The following is a 22,772-nucleotide window of genomic DNA, read 5'->3' as shown; positions in this document are numbered from 1 at the left end:
CACAGCGGTTTGGATTTAGTTCATTTGGATTAGTAGTGATATTACAGAATACCTTGTCTTTACAGCTACAATAAAATAATAAATCGTTGTTTTGTAACAATTTCAATGTGACATCTGATACTGATCCTATGGGGAAAGCAGCAGTGGCTCACTGTTGCTATAGCAACCTTCTCAGGTGAAAGCAACTTATTTGAAATAATCGATTTGGTGCCAGACAATAACTGGCACTGTTGTTGTTATATAGTATAAGCCAAACTTTGCCATAATATATGTGGAATCTTTAATTTATAACCTCTTGAATGTTCTAACTGAATATGATAGCATAGGACTGCAATAAGCACACAAGAATGTGATATAAAATTCCAATTATTATAATAAATATAGCTGACCTCCACAATGAAGTGTCTGAGATGCTCTTCTGCCTCTAATAGTTACTTTTAAGTCATTTTCAGTGGCTGATGCAACAATGATCTTGGACTTCATCAGGCAAAACAAAATCATTATTGTTACCAGTCGTCCCCTTGGAATTATAAGGTTCTATCTGCGTTCTGAGTAGTTTTGAGATATTGAGCTTTAAAGTTTTTTGTGTTCCATAGGCTTCTGTAGATAGAACCTTTTTGTTTTTTCAATAAAAAATCCCAAAATGTACACAACTTAAAATAAAACAAAACATAATGTAAATAAATTGTCACAGAATAAGAATATGTGAATAACTCAGTTTTGACAAAAATGAAAGATAGAACCTTAATTCCAAGGGGACGCAGTGTCATTGTACAAAGTCTTTAGGCATAGGCCTATTTGTCACCCATTAATAGTTTATTTTGCAACTAAAAGTGTCTTATCACAGAAAGGTTACCGCCTGGACAAATGAAGTTGATTTGATCATATGATGTCAACATATATGCCTCATATAGGATAAAGCTTTTTTAGTCGGTCATTGATATAAAACTAGGCCTCATCGCATGTTATTGTATATTATTTTAAACATTTAAAGTGGAAAAAATACTTTCTGGAATTTAGTCTGCTAGCATAGCTAATGTGGTTAGCATCCACTAGATGGCAGCAAAGACATCCTAGTTTTCGTAGCCGTTTCTATACAGGTAACCAAGGGTAATGTAGAAGGCCATCAAAACCTCTTCTATTCAAACGCAGTAAGATGTGTTACAACATATCTTATAAACATATTAAATAGATTTCTACAATCTAAAACAGCCAATGTTACAGAATCAGAATAATCACACAACAGATTTCTATTGTTATATGTGGAAATCAGAGTCTCTGTATAGTAAATATAGCAATGTAAATAAACTATGTTCTGAGGAAGTACAAGACAAAAATAAACTTGTCATCAGTGTACTGACGTTGCATCTCTGTATCTCTCATCTCCCACTTCTGCCAAATAGATCTTTCTTCATAAAGCAGAAAATGTTAATCTACCTTGTAGATCAGTTGAAGCTAGTTTCCTTTTTTCTTTTAAATATCCTGTCAAGATGTAACAAACTATTTAAAAATATACTATTGCAGACAGGTTACAGTCAATGTTCCCTTTACAGTATCAGATGTTCTTTACCGAGTAATTTAGATAGTGCTGGGTAGTAAATGACTACATGTAATCTGTATCCATAATCTACATAATCAGTTTCCAAAAATTAAGTACTTAGGATATTGCATTTTAAAATACTCATAATCAGATAACAGTTGCTTTTATGGATTACATATTACATATTATTTACACAATTATTTTTTCTCCTTTTAAAATACTTTGTGTATAGGGTGTCATGCCATAAGGTTTATTGAAACAATCAAAACAAACAATACAAAACAATGTAATTTTTATGACTGACTACAGTTCAAATCAACTTCTGATTTGATGGAGGAGTGTGTGCATCTGTGTGTAAATTAGTCTACTGGAACAAACAGTATGCTTACTAAAAACACTCAACTCCAGTGTACTGAGGTACAGTAGGCCAACAGAACACGTAGATCTAACAAAACAAAAAAAAAAAAACGTGTAAATTTGTGTGTGAGATTGAGTATGTACTGTATGAATTTTCTCAATGGATCACAGGCTTGGTGTATCCAGAAACTGCATAGGGCCCATTTTACCCACACTTCTTTTGACTTTAAACTACCAAAAAAAAAAATAATAATAATTTATGCAATATGAAAGTTTTCAGTTTTATGTAAGGGGATGCTAAATTGTGTTACAACCAGGGCTTGAAATTATTCCTTTGCTAAATGGACAAGTGAAAGAGAGTTTTACTTGCCTGACCAGGGAACAAATATGTGATTAAAACAAATGTTTAAAGAGTCACCATATTATCAAATTTATGTTTGTTTACAAATTACAAACTGAAAGGATAAGTTAGTCTAATAAGCAGTCAACATACAAGACATCAAAGAAATGGACATAATGGTTGAACATATTCTAGGCCTGATTATACATTTAGTCAGGAATTATAGTTTGTAAAACGTCTTTGGAAAAAGTCTAAGTAGTAAAATGTTTACATGTTATGTGAAAACTAGTACAAATAAAAAGAGACTTAAGCCCTATTCGGACGGGACTAGTTTTACAGGGGGTCGTTAGAGAAATCTGCGTTTCACAGACGTACTTGGTGATTTTAATCCCGTCCAAATCTGCCACGTTTGTGTTTTTCTCACACAACCTCTGTGATAATTCCAGAGCAAATTACCTACTGTTTTTCAACTCAGTGATCCTCTGAGAAAACTAATCCCGTCCGAATGCGAATGTCTGTGATTGCCGGTGATATTTTATTTCACAACGTGTTTCCTTGTGTGTTTAAACACATGCTGAGTCCCAATTCGCATACTATCCGTCCTAAATAGTATGCGAAACTAGAATTAGTACATCCCAAATCGTAGTATGTTGAAAAGAGTATTCCAAAGATACCCGCATGGTTTACTATTTCCGGTTAGAATTCGAAGTGCAGATCAATGCACACTCTAAGTGCTAATATTGCCCACAACCCATTGCGTCCGGGAGGGAGGAGCTTTGCGATGGCTTTGCGGTGATGTAAACATGGCAGCCGGATGCAGCAGCGGAGATGCGCCCTCAGCTTTTAAGTGTAAGAATTCAAATGTTTAACCCTAATTAAATTTATATTTTATTTCGTTACGCACATTGCACATGATAGTCAGAACCAGCCGCCTCACAAACGACCTGCTTCTGGTTCTACGACGCCGCCGCCCTGCTTCTTCACTCCTCAACTTGATAGAAGAATGTCACAGGTCGGGGGGGCCAAGCTGGACTGCACCCACCCCTGAAACCCAGGATCACCTCGGGGAGCGTACCAGAAGAACCAGACGGACGAGAGTATAAAAAAATGAACAAGGTTTTATTTGGTTAAAAGCAATTTAAAAGTTCAGTGTTCCTTCCGTGTCTCCCGACCAGAACGGAGCCAGACCTCGGACGCCGGGAAGGCGTGGAGTCGTCAGCAATTCGTGCCTGTACGGGGCCAGCAAGAGCCAGGATAGTCTGTCACCCGTCCCGGAGTGAGGGGGGTATCCGGGTAAATAGAGCTCGTGGATGTTTCGGTCGAGACCGGGAAAAGGAATAATTCTCGTGTCCACCTCCTTTTACAGGGACATCACATGCAGCATTCGGCCCAGAGAATCCTGTGATCTGCACAGCGGGGTAAGTAACCAACAGTAAGTATGTGTCCTTGAGTAAGTAATGGGGCTTACGGCTGGGAGATGCTTCGGTTAAGACCGGGAAAGGAATAATTCGTGTGTCCACCTCTTTCTACAGGGACATCACATGCAGCATTCGGCCCAGAGGATCCTGCGATCTGCACAGCAGAGTAGGGAATCAACAGCAAGTATGCGTTCTTGAATAAGTAGTGGGGCTTACGGCTGGGAGATGCTTCGGTTAAGACCGGGAAAGGAATAATTCGTGTGTCCACCTCTTTCTACAGGGACATCACATGCAGCATTCGGCCCAGAGGATCCTGCGATCTGCACAGCAGAGTAGGTAATCAACAGCAAGTATGCGTTCTTGAATAAGTAGTGGGGCTTACGGCTGGGAGAGGCTTCGGTTGTGACCGGGAAAGGAATAATTCTTGTGTCCACCTCCTTTCATAGGGACATCACATGCGGCGTTCGGCCCAGAGGATCCTGCGATCTACACAGCGGGGTAAGTAATCAACAGCATGTATGTGTTCTTGAATAAGCAATGGGGCTTACGGCTGGGAGATGCTTCAGTTGAGTGCCTGGGTGTGGATTACGGTGACGGTGGTGGGCTCTCGGGGTGGTGAGCGTCCGGCATTAACTCTATATATCTTCCCCACACTCTGTAACTTCACTTCAAACGATTTATTGTGCAAACACACCACTTCAGACACGGCACACCCACTCTTAGTGCAAATAGAGCCAGCACTCACCCAACGATGACTCCGTCCACTTCACAACGTTATCAGTCCCAGTCCAGATGTATACAATTGATCGAAATCCCAGATCAGGTCTCTTAACTTCCCTCCGATAGCGATGGCGCGGTCTGGTCTTCACTTGCTTTCCAGAACTCACACTCTTTCTGTCCTGAATATCTCCACTCGATCGCGGATATATCTGTTGCACAGCCAGATAGCCGAAACCCCACAATAGTCCTCAAACACCTCCACACGCCAGCCCAAACGTCCCAGGAATTCACCTCTCCTAGGGGAACATATCCAAAGAGAAGAACCACACACGGGGGCAAGCCAACCAGGAAGAATAGCCGGGAGAACGAACGACCAAAAAAGAATCCACCACCCTCTCATGGTCTCTGCACTTCTCTTTTTATGTGGTTACTCCGCCTCCATAATCCTCTCACAGATCGCCACATCAAACTCCCCACACCAGATGTCAATCTGTCATTAGCGTTGTTATTGCGACATCGGGCGCAACCCGGAAGTGGACCGGTGTTACCGCGACACCGTCCCGAGGGGAACACAAAATTCCGGCGGGACTTAGTTCCGCTTCCCTTTCGTCACCCCGTGACATACCCCCCTGCCAAACCGTTCTAGACCCTAGAACGCCTTCCAGTCGCCCATTCTCCATAGCGTGCCGGGGGCCGACCTCGGCTCTCCCTCTGGGACCGAGACAGGGTCGATGTCCGCAGGCATATCCATCGGGTCTCTGGGGGCCATTTCTGCGGGGACATTTCCCCGTTCTCCTGGGATCACGGCCCATCCTGCTATCCACGGGGCTACAGCTTCAGGCTCCTTTGGCGCCTCCTCTACGGGGCTGGGATAGTTCGGACAGGGGCGGATCATGTTCCGATGGACCACTCTAGCGGGCCCGGCTTTTCCTTCGGGCCGAATTGTATATACTGGCTGTCCAGGCCGCTGCTGGCCCTCGACCACGTATGGTGCATTCTCCCATCGGTCACTGAGCTTCCCCTTCCCTTGTCGCCGGTTGTCCCTTACCAGGACCCTTTCTCCTGGGAGAAGGGGGGCTTCCCGAGCCGTCCGGTCGTACAGCCTCTTGTTTTTCTTCCCAGCCGCTCGGATCCGTCCCGAGACTTGCTCGTATGCAAAATGGAGGCGTTGGTGGTGGCGCCTTACCCATTCAGTTACGTTCCCCTCCTCCTCGGTTGCTGCCGTCCCCAGCAATAAGTCGGTAGGCATCCGCACATGCCTGCCAAACATCAAATAAGTGGGGGCGTAGCCCGTGGTACTGTGCATACTATTATTGTAGGCCTGAACCAGATTTGGTAGCGCACTCACCCAGTCGCTCTGATGTTCTTGGTCTAGCGTGCCGAGTAAGTTCAATAGGGTCTGATTGAACCGCTCGCATCCGCCATTTCCCTGGGGGTGGTAAGTAGTGGTATGGGTCTTGGTGCAGCCGTACACTTTACACAGCTCTCTGATTACCCGAGACTTGAAGTTTGGCCCTTGGTCCGAGTGTAGGAACTCGGGGCAACCGAACGGCTGGAAGACAGCTCTCCACAGAGCAGTGGCGGTGGTGTTCGCCGTCTGGTCCAAAGTAGGAATGGCCCAGGAGTACTTGGTGAACAAGTCGGTAATGACAAGGATGTTCTGATAGCGGTCTGCCGGCCGACCCAAAGTCAAGAAGTCCATTGCGACTATGTGGAGAGGAGCCTTTGCCTGGATGGGGACCATCGGTGCTCGTGCCTCCTTCCTGGCTTTGAACAAGGTACAACGAGGACAGGCCTGAACGAAGGTACGTACCGTTGCTTCTAGGTTGGGCCAGTAGAAGTGTCGCCTCAAGAGAGAGACCGTTTTCTCGTGCCCTTGGTGGCCCAGCTGATCATGGTACGCTATCAAGAGCTCTTGTACCTGGCCTTCGGGGACAACGATCTGTCGGAGTTCCTCGTCCAGCCCCGGATCTCGGACAGACCTACAGAGTACTCCCTCCTTCACCTATAGTCTGGCCCATTGTCCCAACAGCTTCCTTCCTGTTCCCCCTTGGGCCCGTTGTTCGGCCAACGTCGGTTTTCGGCCCCGTTCCAGCCACCGCATCAAGCCACTGATCTCCCTGTCGGCCTGCTGTCGCTCTTTCCAGCGGCAGGGGTCCCATCCCCAACTCACAGGCATCCCCTCATGTTGAGTCCCCGGCGCCTCCACAATGCCCACCATATACTCCTCTCCTTCGGGGTCTGGCGTGGGTTCCGGTGGATCCCTCGGACCTTGAGCTTCCGGGAGTCGGGACAGGGCGTCAGCGTTGGTGTTCTCCCATCCTGGCCGGTATCGGAGCTGGTAGTTGTAATTGGCCAACTGGGCCACCCAGCGCTGTTCCACTGCCCCCAACTGGATGAAGGCTCCGGCTTGCGTAGGCTACGACCCGCTCTACACCGTCCTGTTGCTGGGCCAACACGGCCCCCAAACCCAGGTTGCTAGCGTCCGTGTATAGGACAAAGGGCTTGGAGAAGTCAGCATACGCCAGAATCGGCGCCTGCAGCAACTCGTCTTTCAGTCGCCGGAACGCAGCCTCACACTCGGGGCTCCATAGGATAGCCGGCGATCCGCGACCTCGGGGGCGTCCTGTCCCAGCCAGCAACTGATTTAGGGGCTTTGCGATCTTGGAGAAGTCCTTGATAAAGCGGCGGTAGTACCCCACGAAGCCCAGGAATGACCGGACCTGCTTCACCGTCTGCGGGGCAGCCCACTCTCGCACCGCCGACACCTTCTCCGGGTCGACCGAAACTCCCGCCGCGCCCACACAGTGTCCCAAGAATTTGACCTCCCGCCGTAACAGATGGCATTTGTCCGGCTGGAGCTTCAGCCCGTATTTCTCCATGGCCCCGAAGACCTGCTCAAGGTGTTGTAAGTGGGAGTCGAAATCTGGGGAATAGACAATCACATCGTCCAGGTATACCAAGGCGGACTCCATCAACTGACCTCCCAGGCACCGCTGCATCAGCCTCTGGAAGGTGGCAGGAGCGTTGCAGAGGCCGAAGGGCATCCGGTCCCACTCAAAGAGACCGAACGGGGTGGTAAAGGCAGTCTTCTCCCGGTCGGCCTCGGCCACTTGTACCTGCCAGTAGCCACTTGCCAAGTCCAGCGTGGAGTACCATGCCGAGCGTGTTAAGCCAGCCAGGGAGTCCTTGATCCGGGGTAGGGGGAACGCGTCCTTCCTAGTGACCAGGTTCAGCTTGCGGTAGTCGACGCAAAACCTCCATGCGCCAGTCTTCTTCTGTACCAACACGATGGGAGCTGCCCACGGGCTGCTGCTCTCTCTAACAACCCCTCGATTGAGCATACCTTGCAGCAGTGTACGGACCTCCGTGTACAGGGTAGGTGGGACGGGTCGGTACCTTTCTCTACTGGGCTCTGCATCTCCGGTGGGGATCCGATGTTGCACGACGTTGGTGCAGCCGTAGTCCTCTTCGTGTGCCGAGAAGACATGTTGCCACTTGCTCAGCAGGTCTCGCAGCTTCCTGGCCTGTGTCGGTCCCAGCTCCTCCCCTTGCAGGGAACTTCCCTTCAAGTGGCCGGGCACCTCCTCCCCTAGACTCTGGGGCGACGAGCTCGCTTGGGTAAGGGCCACTTCCACCACCGCGGGGTGTACTTGGCGAAAGCTCACGTCCTGGTCCTCCCGCACCTGATGGGATTCTACCGGCGTTACCTTGACCAGCCGCTGATGTTTATGTAGGTGCACAACATGGGGCGTCCCGTTCCGAACTCTCACCGGGATCCGTCCTCTTCGTGCCACGGCCAAACCTCTGGCGACTTCTACCTGCTGGCCATCCCAGTGGGGCTCCACCAACACCCATTCCTCCACTCCCACGTCCCGCTGGAGGACTCGCACCCATACTAGGGCCTCGCTGTTCGCTGGCACGGACAGGGCATAACGGCACGCTACCCGACCTGTCCCTTCGCGGCCTTGCCGGGCCCGGGACATCTGGATCCGTCTGCAGTCAGCGGCGACACGTTCCCATTCCTGTTGTTCGGCCAGCGAGATCCCTCGAGCGGGCGTTGCCCGAAACAATTCTTCCCAACATGCAGATAATACATTCATACCTAGCAAGGCCCGGTGACTCCCCAGACAGTGGTCCTTTACGATGATCACTCCCTTCTGGGGCACGATCACTCCGTGGATCTCCAAGTCCGTCAGCCTGTAGCCAATGTAGGGGATGTCCAGACCATTTGCTCCTTTCAGGGAGAGCCAGGGAGCCTCCGTCCCATGCATCCTCTGATCTCCAAACAGCTCTTGCGACAGGCTCTCCGCGAATAGGGTCACCTGGGATCCGGTGTCGACGAGACAGGGCACCTTCACACCACACACCTGGACCTCCACCACTGGGCTATGCCCGACCAGCCTGTCCTTGGAGCCTGCTCCGATGGGTGGGTCATCTAAGGGGGTCCCGACCACACGACCCACTGTGGCCGGTCGACCTAAAAACCCCCCTCCGAACCTCTTCGAGGACCACACTGTCGGCTGTAATGGCCTGGTTGGCCACAGCGGTTGCAGATAGGTCGTCCTTGCTCGTCCCATTCAAACTGGGGCCGGTTGGGCCGGTTAGGTCGCCTCCCTGCGTCCCTGTTCCCGTCCGAGTACACCCGGTCCCGCGAGATGGGCCTCACCTCTGGCCTGGTAGCCCCAGAACGCAGCTCGTCCACGAGCGTCTTGGTTAGCTCCGCCATCTGCTCCCGGACATCCTTTAGGAGTTCGAGCTTCAGAGTCTGTTTCCACTCTGCCATGTCGGGGACAGCCACTGCGGAGCTACTTACGGCCGCACACACAGGGGGTTCTTTCACCTCAACCTGATCGTTCTCCAATGCCACCGCTTCCTTCTTTAGGTCTTCGAAGGTGAGTTCCGGCTCCCTTCTGAATTGGACTCTAAGTCCCTGGCGTACCGGGCCTTCCCTTAGCCCCAGCAGGAATTGGTCCCTCAACAGAGTCTCACTATCTCCGAGACCATGGTCTGAGCGTCCCTGCAGCCTGGTAACTCGCTCCCGTAGTTGGAGGGCGAAAGCTCTGACGGATTGGCGGGGGCCCTGCTTGCTGCTGAAGAACTGGGCCCGGAGAACCGCAGTTGGAGTGGCGTCACCATACCTTTCCGTCAGGAATCTGAACACAGACTGGGCGGTGGTTCGGACAGCTTCGGGGGCGGCTTGGACTTCCCGCCGTGCTTCCCCGTCAAGGGAGTTGAGGGCAAACTGTAGCTGTTGGGTCGCGCTCAGTCCCTGTAGCCCGGCCAGATATTCGATCTGAGCCCGCCATTCGGAGAGGCGTACCTCTGACTCATCTCCTCCATATTTCTGGACCCAGGGGTTTCCCATGAACACTGGCATGACTCGGGGTGGGGCCCCCAGTGCCTCGTCGTCGGCCATCTGAGAATCCCTGGTCGCTCAACCCGAGGTGAAACCCTGCCGACTACGCCAAATCTGTCACAGGTCGGGGGGGCCAAGCTGGACTGCACCCACCCCTGAAACCCAGGATCACCTCGGGGAGCGTACCAGAAGAACCAGACGGACGAGAGTATAAAAAAATGAACAAGGTTTTATTTGGTTAAAAGCAATTTAAAAGTTCAGTGTTCCTTCCGTGTCTCCCGACCAGAACGGAGCCAGACCTCGGACGCCGGGAAGGCGTGGAGTCGTCAGCAATTCGTGCCTGTACGGGGCCAGCAAGAGCCAGGATAGTCTGTCACCCGTCCCGGAGTGAGGGGGGTATCCGGGTAAATAGAGCTCGTGGATGTTTCGGTCGAGACCGGGAAAAGGAATAATTCTCGTGTCCACCTCCTTTTACAGGGACATCACATGCAGCATTCGGCCCAGAGAATCCTGTGATCTGCACAGCGGGGTAAGTAACCAACAGTAAGTATGTGTCCTTGAGTAAGTAATGGGGCTTACGGCTGGGAGATGCTTCGGTTAAGACCGGGAAAGGAATAATTCGTGTGTCCACCTCTTTCTACAGGGACATCACATGCAGCATTCGGCCCAGAGGATCCTGCGATCTGCACAGCAGAGTAGGGAATCAACAGCAAGTATGCGTTCTTGAATAAGTAGTGGGGCTTACGGCTGGGAGATGCTTCGGTTAAGACCGGGAAAGGAATAATTCGTGTGTCCACCTCTTTCTACAGGGACATCACATGCAGCATTCGGCCCAGAGGATCCTGCGAACTGCACAGCAGAGTAGGTAATCAACAGCAAGTATGCGTTCTTGAATAAGTAGTGGGGCTTACGGCTGGGAGAGGCTTCGGTTGTGACCGGGAAATGAATAATTCTTGTGTCCACCTCCTTTCATAGGGACATCACATGCGGCGTTCGGCCCAGAGGATCCTGCGATCTACACAGCGGGGTAAGTAATCAACAGCATGTATGTGTTCTTGAATAAGCAATGGGGCTTACGGCTGGGAGATGCTTCAGTTGAGTGCCTGGGTGTGGATTACGGTGACGGTGGTGGGCTCTCGGGGTGGTGAGCGTCCGGCATTAACTCTATATATCTTCCCCACACTCTGTAACTTCACTTCAAACGATTTATTGTGCAAACACACCACTTCAGACACGGCACACCCACTCTTAGTGCAAATAGAGCCAGCACTCACCCAACGATGACTCCGTCCACTTCACAACGTTATCAGTCCCAGTCCAGATGTATACAATTGATCGAAATCCCAGATCAGGTCTCTTAACTTCCCTCCGATAGCGATGGCGCGGTCTGGTCTTCACTTGCTTTCCAGAACTCACACTCTTTCTGTCCTGAATATCTCCACTCGATCGCGGATATATCTGTTGCACAGCCAGATAGCCGAAACCCCACAATAGTCCTCAAACACCTCCACACGCCAGCCCAAACGTCCCAGGAATTCACCTCTCCTAGGGGAACATATCCAAAGAGAAGAACCACACACGGGGGCAAGCCAACCAGGAAGAATAGCCGGGAGAACGAACGACCAAAAAAGAATCCACCACCCTCTCATGGTCTCTGCACTTCTCTTTTTATGTGGTTACTCCGCCTCCATAATCCTCTCACAGATCGCCACATCAAACTCCCCACACCAGATGTCAATCTGTCATTAGCGTTGTTATTGCGACATCGGGCGCAACCCGGAAGTGGACCGGTGTTACCGCGACACCGTCCCGAGGGGAACACAAAATTCCGGCGGGACTTAGTTCCGCTTCCCTTTCGTCACCCCGTGACAAGAACACATTGTAAAATGTATTGTGGAAAAAAAACGATGAGAGAAAAAGATGGGAATAGTAAATAAAATTTTATTGGACATAAAGAATGAATGAAACTAGGCAACCACGTTGTCGTTCACGTTGCATGACGTCATCGAAGTATGTCCCAGAACGTGCATACTCTTTTGGTACACATTTAAAAGTATGTACTTTTTCCTCACAAAAAGTACATACTTTTAGGTCGTAGTATAAGTAGGCGAATTGGGACTCAGCGAGGGAGATGTTAGTCCCGTCCGAATTGGTACATGAAAATCACAGACGTCAGATGGTAAGAATCGAAACTCAAACGTAGTTTAGAAAACTAGTCCCGTACGAATAGTGCTTTACTCGTGTTTATGATCTCTGCTGAATAAAGTGCTTCATTCTTTTTTTCTGAGGAAATCCATTTTTCAAATCCTCAATCACATCACATCTTTTTGGAGTGAATTATGTCTTATTCTTATTTGCGAAGCAAACATTAAAATAAAAACTTGAAGAACAGTCTTGCTGCGTTGTCTTCTGTTGTGTGGGCGTATTCAAGCCGCGCGCTTCAGTTTGAATCTGAATAGCGCGTTCAGCGCGGGGGCGTGGTCACATTAGATATAGAGCATCACAGTCCCGCCCACAGCTGGTGCCGGAAGTAAAAATTCAATGCAATTTCTGCATTGACATTTGGGGTATAAGCCATAAAAACGTAACCATACATGGTAGACTAAAAACCAGCTACGGCTGTACTAAGCGATAGTATATGCTCATATAAACGCAAAAGGATCATGGGGAACTAACCTTGTTTTTATATAAATGCGTTTTATTCGCGATGTCTTGGCTAAGTACTTCATTACCCACAATCCTGAACAATCCCACAATCCCACAGTGTTGCATCTGATTGGTGGAGCCATAGACAGTAGGTTGAGCTCATGTGACCGTCTGGTTAAACCCCGCGAAGGTCTGTGAAGGCTGAAGATCATTAATAAAAAAATAAAATAAAATAAAAACCTGTGTTGCGTTTTTGCACGGTAGACTTATCAGTGCAATCATGATCTCCTTGGCTTCAATGAGAGTTTTGCAGGGAGGTTGGTAACTTAGGTTACTGTAGCCTTCATATGGTATGAGTCATATCAAGCATTTTATAATGCCACTGTCAAAACAATATTTAGCCTAGGCATACCTTTTTGTGCATTTACTGAATATTTGTGTAATGGCAACGACATGTATTGACGCCTGAGCGGTGATTGCAGTCAGGTACAAAGCACTGCACCATGTTGCTGACGTTATTGTTAACCACTTTCACACGCGCACACAATATATAAAATACACGATGATAAATATAAAAATCAATACACAATACCTATATAAAACACTATTTATTTACACGATTGTAAATTCACTACATTCCCTATATAAAATAAAATTCACTGGAGGAAAAAGTTCGCACGAGTGGCCGTCATCAGATTTGGAAGGAGCGCGTCAGATACTTAGCCTAATCATCACAGGTGGACCACAATCAAGTAATCAATCCCACAGTATAAATATCGCTGACTTACCTCTATCCATTGACGGTTTATCAGCACGCTGGTTCGCTTCGTCAGTCACCTTATCACAGACCCAATTTTCGTACCAACGAAGAGTGCTACACAGGGGATTTATAAGACCTGCTGCTTTTGCCGGACCCGAGATCATTTCTACCCAGCCAAACACGGCCGTTGAGCAGCATTAAGCACCATCGCGACAGCTGCTATCCTCGCCAAGCCACACATCGTGGCCAATAGACCGTGCAACTCCGAGCTTGCCTTGCTCGGTACACGATCGTGCCTCCCGAGACCGAGCTCTCGTCGAGCGCTGGATTGCAGCAGAAAGAATCCAACCACGGCTCAGTCTTTCACCACGGCGTTCCGGCCGAGTGGCAGTTTGAGGCCGCTTCCTCTAGCGGCGCGCAGTCTAATACATTTCCAGGCGAAGACGCAAAAAAAAAAAAAAAAAAAAAAAACAAAACAAAACAAAAAAAAAAACAGGTTTTTCTTTTTTCTTCATTGGATTTTTACGGCAGTTTGCATTCAAAGTGTTGCATCCAAAAGCAGTTTTGCGGCTAAAGTTTTGTTAAACTACGTCTTTACGTAGTTCCGTCTTCTTCTAGTAGCGTTTTATGGCGGTTTTGGCAAACCAACGTAAAGGTGCATTACCGCCACCCGCTGATCCGGGGTGCGGATCCCGCATAGATTTGGACTACATATACACCGTTCCGTCGGATGATGATGCCACTTTTTAACCACGAAGCCAAAGGCATTAGGTTAGATTATTGTAATGCCTCGTTCTCAGGCCTTCCAGCTAAATCGTTGAGCAAGCTTCAGTATTCTGCCGCACGCTTGTACTTCTCCTCGCGAACACATTACACCTGTTCTTTCACAATTACACGGGCTTCCCGTAAACGTGAGAATGGATTTTAAAATTCTTATCTTAACATACTAGGCACTTCATGGGACTGCACCTGAGTATCTTTGTGAACTCATCAGTCCTGATATTCCATCACGCTCTCTTCGCTCTACTAACTCTCTTTCACTTCACCAGCCATAATGTGAGCTAAAGACCATGGGGGAAAGAGCCTTTTCATATAAAGCCCCTAAGCTATGGAATGTACTTCTTCTGCACGTCAGATATGCACCTATGTTGGGCGATTTTAAAAAGTTGATTAAATCACATTTATTCAAGACTACCTGTCTTTAATGAATTTTTGTATTGCTTTTGGCGTTTGTTCCTACAAATAAAATAATAATAATAATAATCATTATTATTGTTACATTCGCCTTACCGCGCACGTTTAAACCTCGCCGAAATGATACAGACATAAGTAAAAAAAAAAAAAAAAAAAAAAAAAAGTCTCTGGATAAAAGCGCCCGCTAAATGCTTAATTTAAAAATTTTAATTTCCATGCAAGTCTTCTGGTAGGACCAAATCATTTAGGTACCTATTTTAGCAATTCACTGGCGTGATCACCCAAAATTAATCTAAAACGCATCTGCCCTCGTGTTTTGATGCAGGATAGCAAGTGTGAGTAAAATTACCATCGCCTTTTAAGGACCGTAATATGGAAAAACCGGAAAGTAAATCTCTTTAGAAACCACTTGGAAGCGAATAGCACATAACTGCTGTTAACCCATTTGCTGCAAGCATCGCCAACGGCCCCACTCTATGTTTCATTTTCACAGCACGTTAAACATCACTCTCTTACTTGATCTGCATAAACCGCGCATCAATCGAAGTCCAAAGACTTTGGCTTTTATATTTGACCAATATTTCGATAAAACATAATTCCAGTGATTAATTTTCCATCACGTCAGGAAAACTATTCCTATTCCTGAAAGGTAAACGTCAAAGTGTTAGCTCGTGGACAAATGTTGATCACGGATCTAGTCAGAAAGAATCATGAACAGAAACCTCTTTATTTTGGGTATATAATTTCTGCCTCCATGCCAAAAATGGGGGGTGTCTGGTAAGGGGTTAACGTTACTGCTACAATCATGTCTTTCGGTACAACGCCTTACAAGACTAAACATGCTCAATCGTTTCCAAAAGCCTCTGTTTCCACAGTCCATAATACAACGTGAAAACAGCGTTCAAAACGTATCTGCTCGGGAGTCCGTCTAAAGAGCCCGGAGGCCAAATGAGAGGAAAGATGCTTTTCCAACAGGAACATAATAAGGTGGACAAGGCCCGAGGAATTGTCAAATCAGGCAACAAATTGCTAAGCTGGTAACACAGTAGGCTACCCATCCATTTTTCATTCATCAAATATTACTAACACTTTTTACTCTTCCCACAGCCAACATCTACAGCAGCTGAAGCAAGTAGCCTTTCATGTACCTCCTCACTGCCGCAGCAGTGTCTGCTCCCGCAGGAGCCTTTCCTGTACCTTCCCACCGCCGCTGCAGTGTCTGCTCCCGCAGGAGCCTTTCCTGTAGCTCCCCACCGCCGCTGCAGTGTCTGCTCCCGCAGGAGCCTTTCCTGTATCTCCCCACCGCCGCTGCAGTGTCTGCTCCCGCAGGAGCCTTTTCTGTATCTCGCCACCGCCGCTGCAGTGTCTGCTCCCGCAGGAGCCTTTCCCGTATCTCCCCACCGCCGCAGCAGTGCCTGCTCCCGCAGGAGCCTTTCCCGTATCTCCCCACTGCCGCAGCAGTGTCTGCTCCCGCAGGAGCCTTTCCCGTATCTCCCCACTGCAGCAGCAGTGTCTGCTCCCGCAGGAGCCTTTCCCGTATCTCCCCACTGCCGCAGCAGTGTCTGCTCCCGCAGGAGCCTTTCCCGTATCTCCCCACTGCCGCAGCAGTGTCTGCTCCCGCAGGAGCCTTTCCCATATCTCCCCACTGCCGCAGCAGTGTCTGCTCCCGCAGGAGCCTTTCCTATACCTCCTCATTGCTGCGCAGCGTCTGCTCCCGCAGGAGCCTTTCCTATACCTCCTCACTGCCGCGCAGTGTCTGCTCCCGCAGGAGCCTTTCCTGTACCTCCACACTGCCGTAGCAGTGTCTGCTCCCGCAGGAGCCTTTCCCGTTCTCCCCACTGCCGTAGCAGCGTCTGCTCCCGCAGGAGCCTTTCCTACACCTAAATATATATAAAAAAAAAAAAAAAATCCCACCCATCACCTCCGCCTAAAGGCATGCCATGCATTCGAGGTTGCGGTGATAGCATCATGTATCGACAATAGCCAAGACGATATTAGGCCCATTCTCCAACCAACGTTTTTTATAATAATCATTAGGCGGCCTACCTTAATTCGGCTTTCAAACCGCTCCATTATCCCATCTCAGCACTGCATTTCCCGCTCGCCCCTTCTCTCAAAGGATGACGTGAGCCCGTAGATAAAAAAAATTAAAAAAAAAAAATAATAATAATAATATTTTCACTGGACAAGCGAGATGACCGTAGTGCCAACTACATGAACTAGCAGTATTTAAATATAGTATTTATACTTAATACCAGTGTATCAGTACGTCCGAAAGTATATTTTTTGATTATTGGTGATTCCATAGGCTCTTTTCGTGCACCTGCATGGTCAAAATGGTAAATAGTAAGCTCAGACAGTATAAAGAATCTTTCTCTTACTCCACCCATGCACGATTACATCGTTGATATGTACCATCGATCTCACGTGCTGACAATGACCACATCGCCGATACATGGCACCTATTTGGGGTACACTGGCACAGGAAATCCAATTTATTTTTGCACGCTTAATTTCGGATACTATGACTGCTCAAGATTTTTTCAGACTCATTATCGGAAGCAGCTCATTGGATTCGCTAAACTATTATTCAAGTAAGCCTCACAGCGTCTACCCTCGTAGACAAATAAATCATCCTTAGTATCAAACTCCCTGCCAGGCACTGCAAGAGGGCTCCCGGTTGAACCAACCTTTGCCTTCTCCATCCAACTATCAGCAAAGCTTACTCGTTTGACATCGCAAGTATTAAAATCCTGCCAGATGCTTTCCCACTTAATCAATCTTGGACTTTCCATCCGACCACCAGCGAAGCTTACCCGATTAAAAAAGGCAGATTAACCAAAAAAAAAAAAAAAAAAAAGCAACATTTACTTATCGAACACCAATGAGTACATTGCAGCCCAAACAAATTTTCCCTCCGATGGCCAGATGTACCCATCCAATACCGCAAGTTACGCTTTCGCCGAACACTAACGGGCTCTTCACAGATAAAACAATTTCAATTTTCCCTCCGATGGCTGGAGAGACTACCCATCTGGTGTCGCAAATTTTAATAAATATAATAAATAAAAAATAAATATAGAAAATAAATAAATAAATAATGAATAAAAAGACACCGGATGCTGGCCATAGCCTCCCGACCAGATAACCTTACCTTTTTCAATCCTATGGCCGGCAAGGCTTCTCTCTTCGATGCCAAGAGCTTGAGCTCCCATCGGATGCTGACGAGAGCCTCCCGGCCAGACAACCTCACCTTTTCCATTCTGCGGCCAGCAAGGCTTACCCGTTCGTTGCCAGGAGCTCACACTCCCTTCGGACGTAGGTGAAAGCCCCGGCTACCTGCTTTGCCATTCTGTCTTGCGTACGGAGAGATCAGTCAGGGCTCCCATCGAATGTAGGTGAGAGCTTCCCGGCTAGACAACCTTACCTTTTCCGTCCTTTGGCCAGCGAGGCTTAACCGTTCTATCCGGGAGCTAAGCTCCTGTCGGACGAAGGTAAGAGCCTCCCGGCCGGACAACCTTTTCCGTCCTTCAGCCAGAGAGGTTTACCCGTTCGATTCCTGGAGCTAAGCTCCTATCGGACGTCGGTCCGAGCCTCCCGGCTAGACAACCTGACCTTTTCCACCCTCGGCCAGTGAGGCTTACCCGTCCGATGCGAGTGCTCCCATCGGATGCTGGCGACAGCCTCCTGGCCAGCCAACCACGACCTTACCACGTGGTTTAGGTTACAAACCTACAAGCAAGCTGTTCAAATGCTGCAAATACCAAACACACAATAAACTCTCCTTCTTTCCTATGGTCGCCAAGGCTAACCCGTCTCTTGCCGGGAGTAGCAAACTCCCTTAAAACGCTGACGACAGCCTAACGACCACACAAACTTACCTTTTCCATCCTACGGCCTGCGAGGCTCACCCAGTTTTGTCCCCGCCGGATGATGGCAAGAGCCTCCTGGCCACCTATCGTTACCTTTTCTGTCCGCCATCCGGAGAGGCTTACCCGTTCGATGCGTGTGCTCCCTTCGGACGCCGGCGAGAGCCTCCCGGTTAGACAACCTTACCTTTTCCTTTTCTATGGTCAGCGAGGCTTACCCGTTCGATGTGTGTGCTCCCTTCGGACGCTGGCGAGAGCCTCCTGGACAGACTTGCTTTACGTTTCCACTCTACGGTCGGCGAGGCTTACCCGTTCGATGTGTGTGCTCCCTTCGGACGTCGGTAACAGTCTCTCGGCCACGCAACTTACCTTTCCATTTGACGGTAGGCGAGGCTTAACCGTCCGACGCTACGAGTCTCGTCCTCTCGCCAAATCCTGCAAAAAAAAAAAAAAAAAAAGCTACCCTCAGCTACTCTCACATCTTTTAACCCCGTCTGGCGAGGCTTACCCGTTCGATGTTCTGAGTTAGAGGCCCCATCGGATGCTGCGAGAGTCCTCCCAGTCGGGTTTTCCTTTCCAACCCTCCCCGTCCGCCGAGGCTTACCCGTCTGTCGCGTGTGCTCCCTTCAGATGTCTGGCGAGAGTCTCCCGGACGGGCCTATGCTTGCCAGCCGCAAGCGAGTCTCATCCATCCGATGCCGTGAGTCGGGATCTCCCTTCGGATGTTGCCAGAGTCCTCCTTGTCGGCTAGCCCAAAAGCTTTTTATCTGCCAAACCGAGAGGACCCAGACGTCCGTCATCCTGAGTCTCAATCTCCTGTCGGAGGCTTCATGGGCCCTCTCGGTCAGCGTTAGGCCCTTCACCCACTGAATAGCAGGGGCTATCAGCCAGTAGGGCCCGTACGCCGACACCGTGACCTATTCCGGTCGAGGCAACTCGGGTCCTCCCGGTCGGGCACCACAACCACGCTGCTCCTCCTCATCGGCCGGTAGGGCTCACCGTTCCAACGCCAAAAAGCTCCAGTTGAGCATCGGCCCGAGCCCTACCGACCGGGCGCCAACAACCACATAGTTCACTAGCTGCAGCCGGTAGGGCCTACTCTCCCAACTCCCAAGTCGCTCCCTCCGGAGTACGTAGGCCCTTCCAGCCTGCTAACGAGTCAACTTCTCAGAAACCAAATCAGCCCCCGCCAGTACTCTGCTTTTTTGGGGGGGCATTCTTTAAACTGGCGGCTGTCCTCTTGTACACTTGCCTTTTTGGGGGGTACTCTAGGTTCGGGCAATTCCCGAGCTCGGAGCCCTTCCCCGGACAGCACGCCAAATACGCATACCATACCTCAGCTAATTATATGTAAGCGTGAACTAGTGAATGAAGGGAGACGTGAAAAACAGACATCGCGTTGTTTTCATATGGATTACTTTATCACAGAATATATGTTTTCGGCTGCACTGTTTACACTTCACTGAGTTACAGTTCATTTTAATGACGTGTTTGTAAATGAAGATCAGCGCAGACAAAGGCTGCAGACACACCTTGTTATCTTTATTTTATAAGTTCACAAAGTTTTGTTGTTATTGTGTCTGTATCCAAAAAAAATAGACCCTTTACAGATTCGATTGATGTATTGATCTTATCTGTATGATTTAAACTGAAATTGTAATTTAACCCCTTTTCGGGGTTATCAGGAGAAAATGACTCATAACGACTTAATAATGACTTAATCTAACTTAAGGGAACTTAAGATTGTTGTGTGGTAGGCTAATTATAGTGATGAGCTAGCAATATTAATGTTTAAGTAATAACTCTTAAAGGATTAGTTCACTTCTGAATTAAAATTTCCTTATTTTTGAGGAAAACATTCCAAGGTTTTTTTTTTTATTGAGTGGCCCAGCCAGCAATTACATGTGGCTTCATGGGCGGCAAATGTGGGCCCCGTTATGGGATTACACCTGGGATCCATATTGGGGCAAGCCGTGGAAGCCCAGACGTACTAAAAGTGGAACCTGTAAGTGTACTGCATGGGTCTTAATTGGGCAATTCATGTCAGACTCATCTGGGCCCCAAATGGGTCTTGTAAGGGAAACAGGTAAATTTAGCTCAAAGGGAATCATTCAGGATTTTAAAGGGAATTTGAACAGAATCACTGTTTCACGGCTGATCATTGAGATGCCCTGCGATTCACTGAACGAGCCGTTTAACATCCAATCTGCGTTGGATATTAATATCCAAAGTATAGTGAAAACACTATCAATTAGCACAGTAACAAGATCGCCAGTTTAAGGCATTAACTTGTAAGCACAAAACACAAGATACTTCTCTTTTCAATATGATTAAGGCTTTATTAGATAAATCTAAGACATATAAACTAATCTAACACATAAACGCATGCACGGACACATTCACACAAGTTGCAGGAAGATCGAAAGTTAGGGAAAGATGAGTTTAAGAGAATGGAAATGTGGAATCCCAAGTTTACAGCAATATGTGAAATTGCATAGACATGAACAGCCATCAATCACTTAATTAACCCTCGAGTTGAGTTCCTCAATGAAGTTAAAACTATTTTAGATACACCAGCACAGATGTCTGAAGGTACATTGCCTGTGTTCCCTTTGTTGTTGATGTCGCTGATAGTCGTTGAAGTGACGTCTTGGGAAGTCCGTGGTTGGGCGTTGGCTGAAGATGGAGTTGTGTGGCTGGTTGAAGTTGAACGGGCACCCGAGGTCAGACGTCGGAGACTCGACATTACAAAACTTAACTCAGAACACAAAACTCTCAAACGGAAAAGAAAATAAATAAAGTTTCACGAGACTAGGTTGTGTTTCTTCTCATTGTGGCTAAGTAGTAGCAGGCGTGCAGGCTGAAGCATGCTGGAACCGCGCTCAAAGAACAGTGATGACAAACAGCATGGCTAAAAGCTAAAGCTAAGAAGCAAAGCTAAAAGCTAAAAGCAGGCATGACTGATAGCAAAAGCAAGGCTAGAACTAAAAGCTAAAAGCATGACTAGTAGCAGAAGCATAGCTAGAGACTAAAAAGCAAGATTTTATGGTGTCCTAAGTATTTAAACTGGCCTGTTGTCCACACCTCAAATGTTGTCTTGACCAATCAGATATTGTCTTGGCTCGGGGGAATCATAAATCATGTTATCTTACCAAGCATGTGGTCCGAATTTTCCCGCTCTTGCAGGGTCTAATTTCGGACATGATTCCTATAACAAGAATATGATACATTTGACAAATAACTGATGGTCAGGACTATTTCAAGAAAGCAGATTCGATTACATAGATACTAGTCATGAATATCTATCCTTAAGCTATCCCATAGTTATTAAAAGACATACACAATAAGTGATTATAACATGATAGTCAAATGTGTGGGTTACATATAAATGAATATGGGGTTAAGCGATGGACTGATATTCATTTAGAAGTCCTTTTGGAGTTCATTTTGGTCCATATATATATGTACAAAAGACAGTTTCTTTGTCATTATCTGACAAAGATTTCTGTGGAGACCAGAGGTTCAAAGGCCCCTCCCCCCTTAGGAATTTCAGTCTGGTTCTGCTAGGTGGGGGGGGGGGGGAGTCAATGGATCTCGTGTAGTACTCTCATGGGTTTACACGTGATGTCCGGTGTTGCCTATCAAATACGAACAACAAATTTGACAATCTCTTGTCCGAATTGAAATTCTCAACAAAAAGTTGTGAAAAAGTTGGTTGGTCATCTTGCTTGGGACTTGTGGCACTAGAACTGATTTATGACTTCCTGAGGAATCCGGCTCGTGTTTCAAACACAGCCCTGATCAACTCTTTAATTTGTCTGGTTCGAGTCATTTCTGCTACAGTCTAAAGTGGGTTTGCACCCAGGATCCAGCCGTGGATGCCCAGATGGGCTTTAAAAGTGATCTATAAGGGTGTTATGTGGGATGTCAGACCCATATGGGCCCCACCTGCCTAAAGGGGTTTACATTTATATTACATTTATTAATTGAGCTTCATTCATTCCAAAGCGACTTACAATTGCTATTTATGTCAGAGGTCGAACGCCTCTGGAGGTTCTTGCTGAGGGACACATTGGTGTCTTATCCACTGCACCTACAAAAGTTTAAAGTGGTTTATAGTGGTTTATATTGGTTTCACCAGGATTCAATCGTGAATGCCACTACGGGCTAAAAGTGGGCTCTTTAAACTGATACCAATATTTAACGACATTGAATTTTAAAGCCAATATCGGCCAATAATATCGAACATCCCTAGTTGTCTAAATATATGTTTCTGCCCCAAGGGACAGGCGTCTGGGACTGGACTATTATTAGAAGTGTTACGGTAGGCCTGCAACCTTTCTGAGAGTCCACTAATCAGCATAATTCAACACAGTGTAAACTTTGACCTATTTTGATGTTTTTTTACATTTTTGGGAAGTTACATTTTTCATTTTCTGCACGACTAACAAAAATTACTTATGGATTGTTTTGGCAAAAGATCTACATGTATGTGATGTTTGTTCTTTGGTGACTAGCGTGACTTGATATGTATTGAGTTACAATTTCTCAATCTCAACATGCTTGATT

General features: G+C 47.6%; 2 long non-coding RNA genes across 2 annotated transcripts; one reads left to right on the top strand and one right to left on the bottom strand.

The window, feature by feature from the left end:
• Positions 1 to 3,339: 3,339 nt before the first annotated feature.
• On the bottom strand, positions 3,340 to 3,893 carry LOC127962677 (uncharacterized). The gene is made up of 2 exons (XR_008154618.1): positions 3,758 to 3,893; positions 3,340 to 3,643 (listed from the first exon to the last, which is right to left on the bottom strand). It is a non-coding gene; the product is annotated as an uncharacterized LOC127962677 (long non-coding RNA).
• Positions 3,394 to 3,840, top strand: LOC127962678 (uncharacterized). The gene is made up of 3 exons (XR_008154619.1): positions 3,394 to 3,530; positions 3,604 to 3,655; positions 3,770 to 3,840. It is a non-coding gene; the product is annotated as an uncharacterized LOC127962678 (long non-coding RNA).
• Positions 3,894 to 22,772: the final 18,879 nt, after the last annotated feature.

The sequence above is a fragment of the Carassius gibelio genome, chromosome B7 (genome assembly GCF_023724105.1).
Source record: "Carassius gibelio isolate Cgi1373 ecotype wild population from Czech Republic chromosome B7, carGib1.2-hapl.c, whole genome shotgun sequence".
NCBI lineage: Eukaryota > Metazoa > Chordata > Actinopteri > Cypriniformes > Cyprinidae > Carassius > Carassius gibelio.
This window is presented reverse-complemented; position numbering and strand designations above follow the sequence as displayed.